Here is a 19,681-nt window from a genome sequence, read left to right on the forward strand (position 1 = left end):
CTAAATGGTCTGGAAAATTTAATTGTTGTTCACAAAAAAGATGCTATGGTTCTCTGGCATGGCAAATTGCCTCCAAAACATTTGAAGAATATTCTGATATCTTGCCAAACACTCTTGTTTGTCTAAGTAAACACTAGGCTTTTTGGAAATAAAGCAAACCATTTCCTCCTTTCCTGGGTCAGACTATCTCCACCCCTTCTCCAGTTATAAGCAGTACAGGAAATAATGCTGAGAAAATTAGGATACTGTCAGTCACAAGGGAAAGTGGTAGAGTTGAAATATTTGCCAGATGGTATTAAAAGATAATACCTTTCCTTTTTATAACTTAACAGGCACATTCACAGATGTTCCTTCGCTTCATTCTCACAACTCCATGAAGTAGGCATTTTTATTCTTACTTTATAGATGATCACTCCCAGTTTATAACCACTTAATTGTTCTCCCTCCCTCCCTTGCTCTTACTCTCTCACCATTCTCCATGCTGTCTCCTGAGCCATCACTCCACAAAACAGAAGTGATTAAACTTTTTGGCTTGAAATCCTTCCATAGCTCCTCATAGTCCAGGATAAAACCCACATGACTTGACACGACTTACAAGGTCCCTGTTGCTTGGTCCTTACCTGCCCCTCCCATTTTCCACCATTGCCCCACACCAAAACGTTACTGGCAGCTCTCACACACCTGTGTACACCTTCTTCTCTGGCCACCTAGGTGTGCTCATCCCTCTCGTATCTTCTCACCAAACTATGCATCCTCTGAGACTTGTTCTAGATCATCCACTGAGAACCCTTTGCTATTCCTCATCTCTTGCAGGATGGATCCTCTCCCTTCTGGGCCAGCCCTGTTCTTTTATCACTTTGTTGTTGTACTACATTGCATCCATCTGTTTGCATGTACATATGTGTACATATTTAGATGGTTTTATATGCAGAGAAAAAAAGTCTAGAAGGATACATATCAAACCAGCTACTAATACCTCAGAAAGTGTGCTAGGGTGGGAGAGGATTTTCACCTTGCAGTTTTTCTGAACTGGGATTCTTCATCTGAGCCAAAAAACAGAGAAAAATGACTTGAGGGACTATTTTCTCAGTTCTCCCAGGGAAGGTACCATTCTAGTCGCACAGGAGAGAAAGTTAATTCAGTATACACAACAAATGCCTTAGAGCATTAGGGCTCAATTCTCTCACTGAGCCCAAGTAGAGAAAGGGTTGCCAGACTGTTCTACTGCCAGATTTTTATAAAGAGGTGCTTTTTTAAAAGTTCTTGATCAAAATCATTAACATCTGGTTCACCAAAATATATCCATAATGCTGGACACAAAGAAATAGATACTAATTAGTCTAACTGCTCAAGAAATCAGGAGATTGGGTTGGGTCTTAGTTCCGACCATCTAACTGCAGGATTTTAGACAGGTCATTAAATACTTTCTGACTTGATTTCCTCATCTGTTAAATGAACATTAAAATATATGGTCTCATTATCTAGCTACAGAAACACACACCTGTGTAGAGGTAAAATATGCTATGTATACACATGTATATATCATACTACATATAGAGAGAGATCTTGTCTATTAAGAATATAGGTCGGGGCACCTGGATGGCTCAGTCGGCTGAGTGGTGGACTCTCGGTTTTGACTCAGGTTATGATTGGGGTCCTGGGATCGAGCCCAGCATCGGGCTCCACATTCAGTACAGAGTCTACCTGGGATTCTCTCCCTCTGCTCCTCCCCCCACTCGTGTGCTCTCTCTGTCTCTCTCTCCAAAATAAAATAAATAACATCTGAAGAAAGAAAGAGGAAAGAACGGAAAGAAAGGAAAGAAAGGAAGGAAGGAAAGGAAGGAAAGGAAGGAAAGGAAGGAAGGAAGGAAGGAAGGAAGGAAGGAAGGAAGGAAGGAAGGAAGGAAGGAAGGAAGGAAGGAAGGAAAGAAAGAAAGAAAGAAAGAAAGAAAGAAAGAAAGAAAGAAAGAAAGAAAGAAAGAAAAGAAAAGAAAAGAAAAGAAAAGAAAAGAAAAGAATATAGGTAGGCCACCTTGGGAAAGACCGGAATTCAAAATCCAAAGCTTCAAATCATCTCCGTTTGCCGCCAGCAGATGGAGCTGTAATCAATGGGAGACTAAGGAGCAAAGCCTGGTAAGTAAATCAACTACATCTTAAGAATGCAAGGCAGTTTTGTTGTTGTTGTTAAGGAGTAAGTACCACATGTGATAAGTCTCTCATTGTGAAATACGTTTTGCTTTGAATTCTTAAAAACAAACAAACAACAATTAAAACCCTTGTGCGCAGCTGACGATGTTTTAAAAAAAAAGCATCTCAGGCGTCCTTAGCACACTGTAGAACACACGGGGTGGGGGGGCCTGGCCAGCATTCCCTGGCAGCCCTAGGGAGGCAGGGCAGGAGTCTGTATTGGTAGCCTGGGAGGGGCACCAACTTGGCTGGCTCTGTCTCTAGGGGATGGAACGCTGGTCATGTCACTTCCCAGGGTCTCAGTTTTCTCATCTAGAAATTAACTTGTCAACAGGATCCTCTCTGAGGTCCTCTCTAATAATCAATGAATTTAAAATTACTATGAGGCAGAGTGTACTGAAGTATATAGGGGCCCCCAAAGCTTGACCCTAACCAATAGGGTTCTCTAGGATAGTGTTTGCTGCATGGAAGCGTGGATGACAACGCACACTTTAACAGGCTCTTCTGCATCGGTAAGCTTGTCGTTAGACATGGAATAGAATTCCTTAAGATAGGAAGCCACTTACATGGAAAAGACCTCTCTCTGCTCCCACAGCCAGCCTCTACAATGCCATGGACCAGCAGAGAAATGGCCAACTAATTTGCTCCTGTCTACAATAGCTCCAGAAGACCCAGCTGAAGCCTGGTGGTCTTTAGTACAAAAGAGAAAAAAGTTAGGTCCAAAATCAGTGTGCAAAGCCCAGAGCTTGGCATATCCCAGCATTCCATGAATGTTCTGAAGAACGAATAAATGAATGAACAGCTAATTCTGGCCTTCCTAAAGTCTTACACACCAAAGGCACTCAAAAGCCGGATACCTGAATGAAAAAAAAAAAAAAAAGTTTGAAAGGATTGACCTTATGCTTCTTTCCTACTCCTATTACCACCCAGGAGAAGTTACGTTGGGTCTCAAAATCGGCTGCATGTTCAAATTACCTGAGGAGTTTGAAAACATACTGACCCCCAGGTCCACCCCTGGAGATTAGAATATGATTGGCCTGGGATGTGGATTAGGATTTTGTAAGCCTCCTAAAGGAGTCGGATGCAAAGTTTGAGAACCAGTGGCAAATTACCGAATTAACAACAAAAACCTTGGCGTGCTGCACAAGAACTGCCCATGAGATATTTGGGAGTTGGTAATGCCACAGTCTTAGTGTTCATTTCAAATTTTCTTGGCTGAATACATTTACTTCACAATAGGTCTGATTTAAAGGTAAGGTGTCCTGAGGATAAAGGTTCAAGTCTACTTGGCCAACACATTAGTAGTTCTCTTGGGAAAAGAGTATGAAAAAGAAGAAAATGTCACCTGGTTAACCGTAACATTAGCTTCTGATGATTCTCAGTCAGGCCTTGCAACACTAAGACATTTAAGGGAATGTTGTCATTTCTTTCTCCTGATTTTTTGGGGACCTTTTGTCAAAGGGAAATATATATTTTCTGGATGTTTCAACATGAGAATAGATGCCTGGAGTCTTGGAGGATATCAAGGGGCTTGCCTGTCTCAGGACAGAGAGGAGGCCTTGTAACTTTGATTTACTAGCTCTGCTGATATCAAAATACAGCATGCCAAGGTGTTCCAAGGTCACTGCAGATAATGATAATGCAAATTTAGAAGCCATGCCCATATGAAATACTGCTGACATAAAAGCAAGCTCCACTTGCCTGGACTGCTCTCCAAAGCTTCATGACACACAATCTGTGCCCCAGATGGAAGACTCTGGGCTGGAATTCAAGAGGCATCTTAGATGCATCCAGCTCTGAACCCTTGGATTTGAGTGAACAAAAAGAAAAGGGGACCAAAACAATGCGTTGGTATCTTGGGAAAAAAACATCATTTCCTTTTTTCTTTCCTACCACGAAAGCCGCATGCTTTCCCCATGCTGATCCCCAGAGTGAGGATCCCGGGTTTCACCACTTGAACCCAAGACCATGCCAAGCCAAAAGGTGCCCTCCCTGGCAGGCTCCATGGCACGGGCCTGGCACAGGCACAGCCTTCTTGCTGACACAGGGACCCAAGGGTGCAACCCATGGGACAGTGGCCTACACCCACTCCAGATAATGAAGCATCTGGGGCCAGGTGAGCATCTCACTAAGCCTGCTAGCATACCGTGCCATTTGTTTATACAGTGAGAAGCAAATGGTAAAAGAAAAAGATGGGGTGGGAAAGAGTAAGAAGCAAAATAGAAAAGGTTGTCTGTCTTGGACAACCGTCTAATATCCACTTTCACACTTTGGAGGGTTGAACGTGCACTGTAAAGTGTTCTTCGCTGTTCTAGGAAAGTACCCACATTCAAAGATAATAGTGCAGAATCGAGCATTCTTTAGTTTTTTTCACATCAGTAATTAATGCTGTCACATAATCTGTTCATATCAGACCCTGGCGTCACAAAATCAGGTGCGTTCAAATAGAAAACACCACTTTTTTTCAAGTACTCACATGTTGGGAATTCATAAGGGTGTTTGTGGTTGGTTGGGTATAATATATGCGTTTTGTTTTATTCCTTAATTTTTTAGATTTATTTTATGTTATTTTAGAGAGAGCGTGCATGCAAGTGGGGGAAAGGGCAGAGAGAGAGAATTTTGAAGCAGACTCCCCACTGAGCGCAGAGCCCCACGTGGAGCTTGATCCTATGACCCATGAGATCATGATCTGAGCCAAAACCAAGAGTCAGAAGCTCAACAGACTGAGCCACCCAGGTGCCCCAATATATGCATTTTAAAAACACAGAGATCATCTCTGTGGGTGTGTGTAGTAAGGGCAACTCTGTATTCTTTCTCGATAAAGCAAGAGCCATCTCTTCATAACTGAGATTGGAGTCATGATTAGAAAGAACAGCATGTTTTGTTTTGTTGATGATATTTTAAAAGGTGTGTGATATTCACATCACCTTTCCAGCTTATAGTTTTATGGGAGATGGATATTAAATGCTGAGGCAGTTCAGAATTTATAGTTTTATTATGTCCTACTCATAAAAGATTATAATAACCCAAGGGATGTCAGTTCTTAAGAAACTTCCCAGGGTGAGCTCCAGGGCTATGTGCAAATTCTCAGGAATGATAGTATAATTGACGATTGTGAATAAAACAAATGCCAGATCACCCAGCTGTCTACTCCCGCGTTTGGCAAGGGAATTAAGGAAAGCAATTGCACCATGAAGGATGAGGGGATGGGAGAAATCCAGCCACGTGGATCGTCCCCACCGATGACACAAAGGTAGCCAGAAAGGGGAGAATAGCAGTGGCCACACTCCCATGCCCGAGCAGAGCAGCTGATGTGTCCACTTGGTGGCCACGGTGTGTGAGCCACGGAGCGGGGAGGCCTGGGCCAGGTTCAGGTCATCTTCAGGCCACCGGGGGGATCGGGGGGGGTTCTGCTTTTTTTTTTTTTTTTTTTTTTAAGAACCAGGCATAGAGAGATTTTTCCTCTAAGCGTCAGAGCATATTAGTGCAATGGCTAGACTTCACTGAGGTCACTTTTGGCTGGTGCTTTTCAATCTGGTTTCCCCCGGAGCCTCCAGGTTCTCAATAAATATTTTAGAAACTGCAGTGAAACACAACTAACTGCACAGGCCCAAGTGCAACAGATACCAGATGTGAACCCATAGCAGAGAGGGCCAACGTGTTCGCTTATGTCCTCGTTGACAGGATTCGTAATGACGTTTTTATAAAATTAAACTTAGAAATTCACTCTGATAAAATGCGACACTTCTGACCTGTTTATGTTTGGGGGTTCTATATAAGAATTTATGTTTTAAAAGGGTTCTGCTACTAAAAAAATGAAGAGGGAAAGAAAACAACAAAACAGGGGGAAAAGGGAAGGAGACAGGAAACTAGTGCAGTAAACAACGCAGAAGTGAAGTGAAAGGTTTCTTCCCTAGAAGAAGACTATTAATACACTTTCAGATACAATGGGAAGTCCTGCCTCTCAGAAAGTTATTCCCGAAGATGCTAGTGCATTTCTTCTTCCTCAATCTTTGGCCTCTTTAGAGTTTTGGTTTTTGGGTTTTTTTTAAGTTAGGTTAAAATCAGGAAGAAACTGTCTGCCCTCTTTTTTGGGGGGGGATTATTTATTTATTTGAGAGAGAGAGTGTGCGCACAAGCAGGGGGAGAGGCAGAGGGAGAAGGAGACTCCCCGCTGAGCAGGGAGCCCCAAGCGGGGCTCAATCCCAGGACCCTGGAATCATGATCTGAGCTGAAGGCAGACACTTAACCGACTGAGCCACCCAGGCGCCCACTATCTGCCCTTTTGTACCCTATGAATAGTATACCATGTGCTTCCCCAGGGAAGAACAAATAAATATAATTTAATTTTTTTAAGAATGAGGAAGAAACTAACAATGCAACAGTAGGGACAGGTAGGGTGGTAAGGACAGAAATACATACACACACGCATGCACACATACAAACATGCACACACATACATACATGTACACAGTTTGGAGGCCACTGTCCTTAAGCCCAGTCTCAAGTCACAGTGTTGGGTCCACAGCATTGGCGTTCCTCACCCAAGGCTGGGGAACAGCCAGCCCTGTGTAACCCACTCTGCAGGCAGAGAACCTGGCAGAATGATTTATCTCAGGGAAAGGGTGCCAAGAACATTTGAGGGGCAAAGAAACAGAAAGAATAAGGGCGTGTGTGGAGGAAGGAGCAAAGCGTGTGCCTCCTGAAAAGCACACACAAGCCTGAGTCAGGATTATTTCCCAGTCTCCTGATGCAAAAGCAGAAGGCAGCCGAAGGCCCTGCGTGGATGTGTGCTGCTAGATTTCAGGAGCGTTAGGGAGTGGCAAGCTCTACTTGAGGGAATGAAGACTGGCAGTTCTAGGATCTTGCAGTAAGGAGGAGGAGTTAAAAGAACCATCTGGTGGCTTTTCCTCTTTTCTCTTTTTTTTTCTCTCTCTCTCTCTTTTCTTGGGGAAGTGAGGAATGGGGCTGGTGGTGGATGTCGCATTTGGAAGTCTAACATGGTTAGATGATGGTTTGATGATGAATAAACACGGAGAAGTTTTGCTTGATAAGACAGTTCCGGGAGCCAACATGTACTCTGGGTGTTGGCAAGTTTGGGAAGGGGAAGACAAGGAAAAGAGCATACCAGAGGGAAGGAACAGCATTTGCAAAGACATAAGAGTGAGGTGTGCTGTGTTGGGACATAAGAGTCCTCAGGTGGGTGGGGGTCAGGGGAGATGGGTCGATGAGGGTCCACTGGGGAACATGATGAGGGGCTTTGGTACCAAGTTCAACAGCGTGAAGCTAAAGGAACTAAGAAGCAGTTTGCAAGTGTCGAGATCCAGCTCTGAAAAAAAGGAAATAAGAGTTTTTTGTTTTGCAGGGATATTTAAAGTGAGCAATGTGAAAGAGTTCCTTATAAGCCATGCTTGATGCCTTACCCCATCTCTCCTACAAATGGCGTAACTTTAAACACGAAATTCACTTTACTCCGCTCCACTTTTAATTTCCCAAGTGAAAAGTTCATATGCATGTTTCTCTTTCGTCACGAACAAGCATAAGAAGTCAATTTGACCATAGTGTAAATGTCTAGATATCTTTGGAGACTGAGGCTAATTCAGGAACTCTTAATAGGTAATGATGGAAAGACTAGAGTCTTGCGAAATGTCAAGTTCATGACTCTTTTCGCTGATACTTTTTTTCCCTCTAAAAGAAAAGGGGACTGTGAGAAAGAAAACATTATCTGTCATTATCTGGGGTTTTGTTCTTCAGAGTTTTCCTACATCTCCAGACTTGGAATACCATTCACTGCTGTTGTCTCCAGAAAACACACCGTATATATTGGAAAGACCTTTTTTTTAATCTTCGTCAACCACAAACACTTTGAATAGAGAAAATGCCAGTTACTTAATGGAATTTCTGATAATCCAGAAACCCACCTAATGTTCCTTGGGCTCCTATCACACAGCCTCTGGCCATTTATTAGTCTGGCCTCTCTTTCCTTTCAGAGGTCTATCTATCTGCTCTTTTTCTTCTTGACTGTCATTCAAACTCGGTACCTAATAAAAGCAGAGACTGAAAATCAAGGCAGTGGACCTCGCGGCTGCCTCTCTCTATTAGTGTGTGTTCAAACCCGGCAAAGCACAGATCTTAAGAGATACCAAGTAGACAAAGTGTCTCCCAATGAACACATGGCCCCTGATCTCCATATATATTGGAAAAGAATCTTTGAAGTGGAGAATAAATAAACAGAATAACCCTAAAGTCTGTTTAGTGGAGTGGTGGTGAGGGCCAACTGATCACCAAGCTCCCGCCTGTAATATACAAAGCACGTACATTCTCAGCTCTTACTCAAACACCATTGCTAGGCCGGTGGAACCTGGGAACCATGTATATTTTTAAAAGTCCTCAGCAATTCTGAAAATCAGCCAAATCTGAGAACCAATGTTCTAGCCAGCCCTCCATTTACAGATGGAAAACTTAGGTGATTATCCAATAAACTCTGAGCTAGTTATAATGACAATATGTCCCAGTAGATAATTGCTTGATATTCTATGAAGAAACGATTCTTTTGTATAAAGTAATAAATCGAGACAACACAGTATTAAGTGAAATATGTTCTAACTCCTACCAGGTTTGAATTTTGGATTCTCAGATTCCTTTCAAGGTGGTGGGATGGGGAGGATCTCTGGGGTCAAAGTGGAGGGCATATGCACTGGGTGGGAGCATCTCCTTGGCCCTGTGTCCTTGACCCTTGCAGACACCTCACCCAGGAGAAGGGCAGGACCGGCACAGGGCTGGAAGGGACCCGTGAACCAGGGCTCTTCTTGCCTGGGATCAGGACAGAACTGCTTGTGAGGACAGAACCTGCCCCGATGAAAGCCAGCCTCTTTCCCTCTCTGTGAATATATAATATTCACAAACGTAACCATGTATATAGATTTCTACGGTGATAGATTTTCTACTAAGTACTGGCATACAGAACATTTTAAAGGAACTTGTATATTTCTAATAAAAAGAATCCAGTATGACAAAGGATAGAGAATTTCTAAAGTTTTAAAGTAATAGAATAATTTCCTACAATTCAGTCGGATGGTAGCATTTGTTTTCTTGTTCAGCCTCATATTTTTTGAAATCACTATCATGTGTTTCTCCAGGCAGGCCACTGGGTTAATCATGCTTCATTTCAATATCTTATTGGAACAAGAGAAAATGCTAGGAAGGGCCTATTATCCTTATTTTACAAGGAAGGAAACAGATTTCAGGGGATTTAATAATCGGCCTGAGGTTACTCTGGCACATCCTGGACTCAAAACCCTGAGTTTTTCCTCTTTTTATACAGGAATTGCCTTTGAAATGAACATATGGATGTATTTCTCCATATTTCTTTAAGAAAAGTTAATTTCCCCAGAGAAATAGGGGTTTTACTACTTCTGTAATAGCATAACAATATTATTTACGTAACAAGATTTTTTTCATGTTTCTACTCTATCTGTGATTGTGGTAAGAGAGGGTTCTTTAAAGCTACACAAGTCAGACAGGGAGAAGCTATGAACTATTAAAATGAAAGAATATTAAAGAGCCTCACTGACATTTCAGGAAATTACTATCCTAACATCCTTGAAAAAACTATTTTAAAATCGATTACAAGAATCCTTCACTTCAGAAATCACCTCTCAGGGTGCCTGGGTGGCTCAGTTGGTTAAGCGACTGCCTTCGGCTCAGGTCATGATCCTGGAGTCCCTGGATCGGCAGGGAGCCTGCTTCTCCCTCTGACCCTCCCCCCTCTCATGTGCTCTCTCTCTCTCATTCTCTCTGTCTCAAATAAATAAATAAAACCTTTAAAAAAAAAAAAAAGAAATCACCTCTCATACTAAGATTCAAGGTTTTATCCAGTTTCTGGATTAAAATACTTAACAGAATGAAAGAGAAGAGTAAGTAATTTTTCTCATAGAAATTTATTTTCTGTTTAGTGGAAGATTCTAAACAGAAGCTATTTATGATGTTTCAATTACTTTAAAGAAAACTAAGCATGTGTGAGAAATTACAGAAATTCTTCAAATAATATGCAAATAATTGAAGTAAAGCCAGATAGCCTCATAATGAAAATGGGACAGATGAACTGTAACGTTTCCTTAGTCCTATTTACAACACAGGCAGGATTTTTGGATGAACTGCCTACAGATGGTATGGTGGATACCAGGTTGCTCACTGGCCATGAACCCCTTCCTTCATTAAATTCTTGATTTTCACTGGGTCCACATTGCTGACTCACAACTTGTGCTTTGGGGAAAATGACCTCTACCCCTGGCAGTAAGACCGGGGCTTCTAGCTCAGGCCTGGAGCAAGGACACAATTGTTCTAGAAGTGGCTGGCAGCCATCTTGTGAGCAAAGAAGAAACTCTAGAATAATGCTGTGGACAGAAGAGCAAAGAAATGGGTGGAAGCCAAGGTCTTGATCTCAGTATTGTTTTACTGAATCAAACCAAATGTAACCCATCCTGTCTTTGGAGGATCGGATGCATCAACCAATTTCCCCTCTTGGTGGTTTCAGCCAACTTGAGCTTTGTTTTCTGTCGCTTGCAATCAAATGTGTCCCAACTGATACAGATGGTCCAACAGGTGAAGAAGTTTGTGTATTTCTAAGTTGTTCCGTAAGTGCAAACAAAAATAGAGGTATATTTCTTATCTAGGTTTAGAAATCCCATTGAGGGGCACCTGGGTGGCTCAGTTGGTTAATTGTCTGACTCTTGATTTTGGCTTAGGTCATGATGTCAGGGTTCTGAGATCGAGCTCCGTGCTCATCAGGGAATCTGCTTGAGATTCTGTCTGTCTTTCCCTGTGCCCCTCCCCCCACTTGCACATGTGTGCGTGTGGGTACACACTCTCTTTCAAATAAGTAAATAAATATTTTTTAAAAAAGAAATCTAATTGAAAACCACACTGGTAGTGCAATAATGAATATGTCATTACTACTGATCCAGGCTAAAAACAGTAGGGAGTAAATGGTTGCTCCCATCAAACAGAAAGTGTGGGAAAGTCTTAATGGCTCCTCATACACTTCAAGAAAATGTTCAGCCACTTAAACATGTGAAAAGAACAAGAAAGAAGAGGGTGTGAACTTTGGAATGATTTTTGAGAGACCTGAGACACATGGTAGAGGTCAGGTGCTATGAAAAGTCAGCTCTGCAGAAGAAAGAAGCAGATTTAAACCATTTGTGAAGATTATCTAACCTTCAAACAATCCCACTTGGATTTCTGTATATCAGAAATCTCATCCTAACATATGAAACTTCTATGTGAGCAATCTGACATGTATTTCCACTTTCTTCAGAAATAAAGAAAAGATCTACGGAATGCAGCCTTTTGGAATATTAACATGAAATTAACATTAACTTGTAATGGCCTATGAAAAAATAATGTAGGAAGTTATTTCTCTGTGGCGTTATACAAGACACGAATCAGAGCTTGCACTGCTGGGAAGGAAAATGTATAATTTAGTATGAAAGGCCTAGAGCCCCTTCAGAATCAGAAGAAATCCTCTACATTTGAGGTGGCTGAGAAGAGCCAGGAATTCTGAGGAAAAGGTGCAGGCAAGCCAAGCACCGAGGCGGGAGCAACACCCAAGGAGGGGAATGAAGACATGCCAGCTTCTGAGGAGAAAGGTCATGGAGGTCTCCAGTGATGAGGCAAAAGCTTTAGGTAAGGAAATATTAAATTTGATGGCGTATTAAGATGTTGAGTTATCTGATTTGTCCAAAACATGAAAGGAATTGGATTTCGGTGTTAAATATTTAGTCACTTGGCACGATCCTTGGGTTTGGCTTGTGTTTATTTGGTTGACTCACACTAATGGAAAAAGAGACATTTATTTTTGTTGAGACATTCCAAGAGGTAACTCTGCCCTGTTTGTTTTACTCAGGCAGCTCTAGGGTAGGGGCAACTGGGTGAGAGGCCTGGGGCGGGGGGGGGGGGTAGGAGGCTCTTACACCCCAAAGAAACCTGGCTCGCACCGGCCACATGAAAATAATGTGTCATTTGCCAAGGAGAATAAATAAGTTATCCCTAGTTTTTACAGTCATTTGGAAAAGGAAAAGTTACATAACTCACTCTTCCAAGACTACTTTTGACTCATCATTTTTTTTTTTTTAACCTCGAATATTCTAGGAAAAACTCTGGAGTTTTCTTCATAGAATATTCCCCTATACTCCCTGAAAATGACTACAGAACATTCTTCTATATTCTTCCATATTGTCAAGATCCAATCAAAACCAGAAACCCTAAAATAAACTAAAGAGAGTGAGTGGAAAATTAAATTAAAAGCATAAAAAACATGAAAAAAAAAAGAAACCAGTTATTAGGGTAAATTTAATTTATTGTGTCATCTATTATTGGTAGAATTATTTTTGAATCTAGCTTCTGGCCATATGTAAATGTAATAAGTATGCTTTTCATGCCTTCTTCTAAGCTATTTCCTTTTGCAGGATTGGGAAAAAATATGTTCTGAGCCAGCTCTGGGGAAAATCCCTAGAAATTTCCTTTCAGGTCCTACTGTCCACTGATCAACAGCTTTGGGGCATGACTGTTCAACCAGTCATCCATCCATTTAAGTGTGATATTATTTTTCTCTCTCACCTACAAGGATATTCGTTAATTCATTCACAATCATTTATTGAAACTTCTAATGCTCCAGGCCCTGTCCGGGCTGCCCTCGGTGACTCTTAGCCCTGGCCTCAAGGAAATCACAGTCTCATCCATCGATGGGCCAGTTAATAATGAGAACACACCTGTGACAGGTACCGCGTCTCTGGCACATGAAATTTCATCTGGGTCAAAATTTTGCTGAAAATTCAATGCTGGCTCAGAGCTATTCCTGCTTCCTTTTCTTAAGGTGCTCACGACCCATCTCTTCCACGATGTGTGTTACAGTCTCTAAAGCATCAACTTATTCCTTAGAATCATGGATTTAAATGTTTCTATTATTTAAATATTTACTTATTTTTACATCAAAATAGTTTATGAAAACTGTATTTTAAGCAAAGGATATCTATGACGACTGATAAAGTACTTTTTAAAAATTTTTAATTATTTTTTGAAGATTTTATTTATTTGACAGAGAGAGAGAGAGAGAGACAGCAGGAGAGGGAACACAAGCAGAGGGAGTGGGAGAGGGAGAAGCAGGCTTCCCTCAGTCCAGGGAGCCTGACGCGGGGCTCAATCCCAGGACCCTGGGATCATGACCTGAGCCGAACCTGAGCTTAACGACTGAGCCACCCAGGTGCCCTTTACTTATCTATTTTATTTTATTTATTTATTTATTTTTTTTTTTTAAAGATTTTATTTATGTATTTGACAGAGAGAGACAGCGCGAGAGAGGGAACACAATCAGGGGGAGTGGGAGAGGGAGAAGCAGGCTTCCCGCTGAGCAGGGAGCCTGATGCGGGGCCCGATCCCAGGACCCTGGGATCATGACCTGAGCCGAAGGCAGACGCTTAACGACTGAGCCACCCAGGCACCCCTACTTATCTATTTTAAAGTCGGCTCTACACCTAACGTGGGGCTCGAACTCATGACCCACCCCCCACCCCCAGGGAGATCAAGAGTCACAGGCTCTACTGATGAAGCCAGCCGGGTGCCCCTGATAGAGCATTCTTTAAAATCAACTCAAAAGAAAGACTTTACCTAGGATATGCAGTTTAGAGAGAGATTCCCAGTTTTTTCATGTTGCCACAGGCTGAAAATAGATCCTATTTGTCGAGGACTGCAGTAAAAACAGAGCTAGGCCTCGCCCAGCAAAGTCAGTGACAGCACAGCACACAGGAGAGCTGCGTCAGGAATATTCTCTGAGAATGTGGAAAAAGTGTGCTTAATGTTCTTTTTTTTTTTTTTTTTTAAAGATTTTATTTATTTATTTGAGAGAGAGAGAATGAGAGACAGAGAGCATGAGAGGGAGGAGGGTCAGAGGGAGAAGCAGACTCCCCGCCGAGCAGGGAGCCCGATGCGGGACTCGATCCCGGGACTCCAGGATCACGACCCGAGCCGAAGGCAGTCGCCCAACCAACTGAGCCACCCAGGCGCCCGCTTAATGTTCTTTTTAACAATTACAGAGAGATGCAAATCGCCTGGTTTTTTTCTCATGAAACAAACAAACAAAAAAAAAATTTTTTTTGTCCCTTTCTAACATCCTCATGGTTTCCAGAGAAAATAAAGTACCACTTGCTGCATATGTCTACCTGGTTTGCCCATACTCAGCTCCCCAGATGGGGCTCAATGCCATTGATAGAACATACGTCCTCCGAGAAGGAACATGTGAAAAGCTCTGTGCTCGCATGTGGAGGCCCCACCTGTAGGACAGCCAGCAGGATCCCTGTTTCTACAGTGAGGGGGTCTGGGAACGGAGGGGCTCCTTGGCCTGCTGCATACCATAGGACCAGGCTTTCTGCATCTGAAATCCTTTTACTTTCCAATCCTCCACCCCTCACCCCGCTGGCAAAGCCTCGCCTAACTGAATGGGGGTAAAGGCAAGCTGACAGCAAACAAAATCCCAAATCAGGAGGAACATTCTCACGAGCAGAGTGAATGGAAATGGTTTTCCAGGAGCAGAAATCGCTGGGTCTAGGAACACAGATTCTCCTCGGTGAGAGGAAGGAGCTGTTCTGTGGAATAATAATAAGGACATCTGTCGGTTTCTATCATCCAATATAGTTTTTTTTTTTCCCCTCTCATTAAAGTCACAGAGTTTGAGGGACTAGGGCTATCAGAAATCATCAATGATTCCGGCAGATCTAGCAAGGAAGTTTTCATGTAAAATTTCAGGTGTATAGAAGTCTCCAGTTGAATACCAGAGACGCAGATAGAATCTCCAATTAAGGAATATATATCCACGAGTCATTGGATTGTTACATAATAACCCTTTCCCACAGAGCACTGTGATGAGAAATACCTAGGGGCTTAAATGATCTGGTAATGAATGCAATAATATGCAAATCAATGTAACTAAACACATAATAAACAGATGGACAGTGAAAAACAAAATGTTAATTAAAAAGTAAATAAACATTACATCTCCTTTAAAACATGTTTTCACAGGAGTGTGTCCTAGAGCAAATGGAGACGAACATCCTCCTGGGGTCTCCTGGGAGTGGGGAATGAGCTGGATGGACTAACCCCTAAAGCCCTTTCTGGGTCTGATCCCATTTCTTGAAAAACTTTTTCTCCATATTTATTTATTTATTTATTCATTTATTTTTAAAGATTTTATTTATTTGAGAGAGAGAGAGCACATGAGAGGGGGGAGGGTCAGAGGGAGAGGCAGACTCCCTGCTGAGCAGGGAGCCCGATGCGGGACTCGATCCAGGGACTCCAGGATCATGACCTGAGCTGAAGGCAGTTGCTTAACCAACTGAGCCACCCAGGCGCCCTCTCCATATTTATAAGGCAAATAAAAGGAAAGCAGTCTTTTTCCTTCTGATGCTGAAAGTCCTGTACATCGCTGCCATCTGAATTAATGAATGTATGCATTTGGCTTATAGATACTGAACACCTTGTGTGTTGCAGGAGAAAGGTGGGGGACGAGGCCCCGCCCCGGGAGGAGAATGACAGACAGGTGAGATGGTTCCTGGTTGGACTAAACACTGGGAGGGAAGTGGCAGTGACAGGGACAGTCATGGAGACAAGGGTGGCCACAGAATGTGTGTCTGAGAGGCTTCCCCCACCACGGTGGAGGGAGGGGAGGGTCTCACCTTCCCCCTCCCACACTGGTCCCACATGTACAGATTTGATGATACAAAATGCAGCTTGGGCAGGGAGGTCTGCAAAGGCAGTGCCCGAGGGAGCGCACCCATCGCTTCGACAGACATGCCCTGAATCTGAGGACAGAGCTCTAAGCAACATCCCCCCAGGTTGTCTGAGGGGACTTGGAGAGACTCCGGTGGGGAGCCTACTCTGTGGCTGTGGGTTTACATGTCAACTGGGGGTTGCGGGATCACGCAGGAGAGGGGCCTGACCAGTTGCAGACTTCCTGATGGAAATGAAGGAGACAGATGAAAGGCCAGTAGGCTTTACTCGAGCAAAGTGGGGTGGGGTAGGAAATAAGGCAGACAGCGTCCTCCAGGCAGGGAAGAGCCTTGGCAAAAGGCGGGAGGCAGCAGAGAGCGTGATGCATGGTGAACAGCATGGAGTGGTTGGATTATAAAAGGCCGGGGGTGGGGATGGGGAAGGCTGGTGGAGGCGCAGGGATGAAGCCATGAACAAGGGCTAGATCATGGAGAGCAGCCAGGCCAAGAGTTTGGACCTCATACAGAGAGCAATGCAGAGCCATTAAAAGTCGACCTGAGGAGGATCATATGACAAAAATTATAGATCTGCAAATGAAAAAAAAACCCCGAAAAATCAGCTGGGAGCTTAGCCTCTGTTAATCCCTCGCCCTTCACATTGACCTTCGGGTCAGTCAATGAGGGTGGCGCTACTGTGTGTGGGGGGTGGGGGGGGAGGCAGAGATAAGGGGTAGAGAGAGAGAGGAGGAGGGGGGCTCCTACAAACATGGTAGGCACCACTGCTTTCCCTTCCCTGAGGGCCTTCTCGCCACAAGGATCTCGGGAGCCCCGCCCCCGTCCCCCCATCATTCTGCTGCCTATGGTCCGTGGAGGCACCAGCCAGCAGGAGGGGTGGCAGTGGGGATGGGGCTCCCGGCTTGGGGCGTTGGATGGCCATCCCCTACTCTCTAATATTAGAAACCAGCTTCTGCCTTTGCAGTGTTTTCCCTCTTACTTGCATGTCAAACTAGAGAAAGAACATGTTTCTTTCCTTCTTTTACCATATGTTTGATGTTACCATCTGAGTGATATGCCTTAATATAGCACCGCAGCCTCATAAAGGGGAAGGAGCCGAGGCTGCTTTACTGCTAATTCCTAACCGTGTTCTCTAACGGACTGTTTCTTCCAAGAATAAAAAAGATTGCTAACATTTGCACGATTTTATGCAACTGTTTTGCGCGTGGCCCGCCCCCACATCAAAATGAGGGCACATGTACATTAGCAAGTCCAGGAACACCGACACTGGGGTCTTCCCTGGACCTTCTGTACTATTAACATTTCCACCACCCACCTCCGCATGCATCCCGGCCAATAATGAGATTCAGAAGGAAATTTATGTCATATGTCCACATGTTTTCACAAAAGAAAGACACAGATGCCACCGTCAATGGGCAGAAAGGTACATGTAACAGTGAGGACATTCACAGCCTCGAGTTAGTTAAAAAAACCAATGCATGGCTTTTTTTGGTGGGGGCGGGGGGGGAGTATTCTCAACAGACAGAAGTACCCAGTCGTCACATTTTAGGAGTATGTTTCCACGCCAGCTTTAAAACGAAAGTATGGTTTTAATTTTTAGGTGCTTTTGCAGATGACCGTTGTGTTGGCATCTCACATTTATTGATTAGGAAAATCTGAGCACAAAGGAAACATGCCTAGCATTCTGAGAGAATGTGAGCCATGCTCTGATCTGTGAGGACAGTGACTGAAAGAAGCAAGATGCCAGAATCAAAATTTCAAGCTGAAAATCACCACGGAACAAGGGGGGGAAAAAACCACGGCTTTGGAGGCAGCTGAGTTCAAATTCCCATCCCCATGTCTCCTGGCTGGGGAACTTTAAACCGGTTAACCCCTCTTAGCCTGTTTTCTCATCAGCAAAAATAGTGCATATCGTGTCCCCTTCTGGGATCAGGGTGACAATTAAATAAGATAATGTATACAATACCTGGTGCCTTGGCAAAATAAAACACACCTATTAGCACAGGAAGCTGTACCAAGTCCAAGGCCTTTGAGCAAGACGTAAAGAATCTGTTGGTGGACGCTGGTGATGGGTGCCCAGCAATGTGATATATTTCATGCCACTGAACCATACACTTAAAAATGGTTAAGATGGTAAATTTTACGTGTATTTTACCGCAATTAAAAAAAAAAACAAAACTTCGAGGACAATTTGGAAAGTATTTAAAATGTGTGGATGGAGAAACTCAATCAAGGGGGAGATTTCTTGGTTTTCTTTCCAGTCTCATGGATTGTTTCTCATTACTAAAATATGCATTTTAAGTAGTGAATGGGTAGTAATAAAATGTTTAATGGAGCATCATTTAACTCTAACATGAAAATGCTGGGTTTTATCAGGAATCACCTATTTTAGGAGAGAGGGAAGAAAAGAATTAATCATTATAAGATAAAAGCCTTAGTTCTCCAGATCACGGCTCCTGCTCTGAACGTAGGTTTAACGCTTATAAATAAAATCAGTTTTCCCGCATGAAAACATGTAGGCCTCATTTCTACTGACTGTGGACGTTTGCAGGACTGTGTACCAATAGACCTGAATTGTAGACAGGCCTCTTCCATCCCTGGGAAGGTCCGCTGGGCCTTCCTGTCTCTCAGCGGTGTGTCGATCCCTCCACCCAGCCCCAGACTGGAGCTCCTGAGGGCAGGACCCCCTCCCCATGCTCCTGCGGGATGCCATGGGCTCAGAGGGCACTCGGTAAACTGGTGAGTGAATACGATATTGTATTTACTACAAATGGTGAAGTTGGAACAGTTTTCCACTCGCTCAGATGTTTCAATGATTACATTCATTAGAACAAACCAACAACTGCGAGGGTCTGTAAGTGGCCAGGGAAGGGGGGAAGCAAACACTTCATGAGCTGAAGTCACAGGAGATGGCTGTTCTCCATGCTGCTGTCCCCACCACAAGATCAGGCCCTGCCTGCACAGTCATGGTGCTGGGGTTTGGGGGCTCTCAGTACACAATCCACAAAGAGGCCTCCTAGCCCCCAAGCCTCGGTCTTCCACCACTCACCCCCATGGCATCCTATCTTATATGCTTCACAGCACACATCAACTTCTGCAATTATCTGGCTTATTGTCTATCTCTCCCATCCCTCCCCCTGCCATATTAACTCCATCAAAATTAAGACTTTGTCTTGGTTTTGTTACTCCTAGCTTGGTACTGGCACATGCTGAATGAATGAATGAATGAATGAACAAATAGAAGATTGAACAAAACAAATCCTGATCTCCTCCTTATGCTGTCACCCAAGCCCCACTGAACATGGTCACCATCATGACCTCCAAATGCCTGGCTCACGTTATGATGAAACTCCCTCCCTCCCTCCCTCCCTCCCCTGGGAAGCCTGAGACACTGGCTCTCGATAGCAGGGAAGGTGATGGGGAAGGAGCCAGTAGGAAGAACAGCTGCACCAGACTCTAGTTGCAAGGACATGGAACATTGGTATCGCAAAAAAAGTCAAGAATCATGCTGACACTCAGTGGGGAAGGTAGATCAGGTGGCTCCAGAGACCGGGGCACAGTGTCTCCTGAACAGAATGTACACAGAAGAAAAAGGATGCGCCGCACCCGCTGGACAGGGGACAAGACTTCCTTGGTCCCCCATGCCACTCAGCTATGTGATAAGCCTCAAAAACCCCCAAACCTCATCTGTCCCCGTAGAACCAGAGCCTGAAGGGCAATTG

General features: G+C 43.7%; 1 protein-coding gene across 2 annotated transcripts in view; it reads right to left on the minus strand.

The window, feature by feature from the left end:
• Window positions 1–19,681, minus strand: part of CAMK1D (calcium/calmodulin dependent protein kinase ID) — a 421,612-nt gene that overhangs the window by 174,101 nt on the left and 227,830 nt on the right. The gene's annotated exons all lie outside the window — the stretch shown is intronic.

This window comes from Neomonachus schauinslandi, chromosome 5 (assembly GCF_002201575.2).
Source record: "Neomonachus schauinslandi chromosome 5, ASM220157v2, whole genome shotgun sequence".
Classification (NCBI taxonomy): Eukaryota; Metazoa; Chordata; class Mammalia; order Carnivora; family Phocidae; genus Neomonachus; species Neomonachus schauinslandi.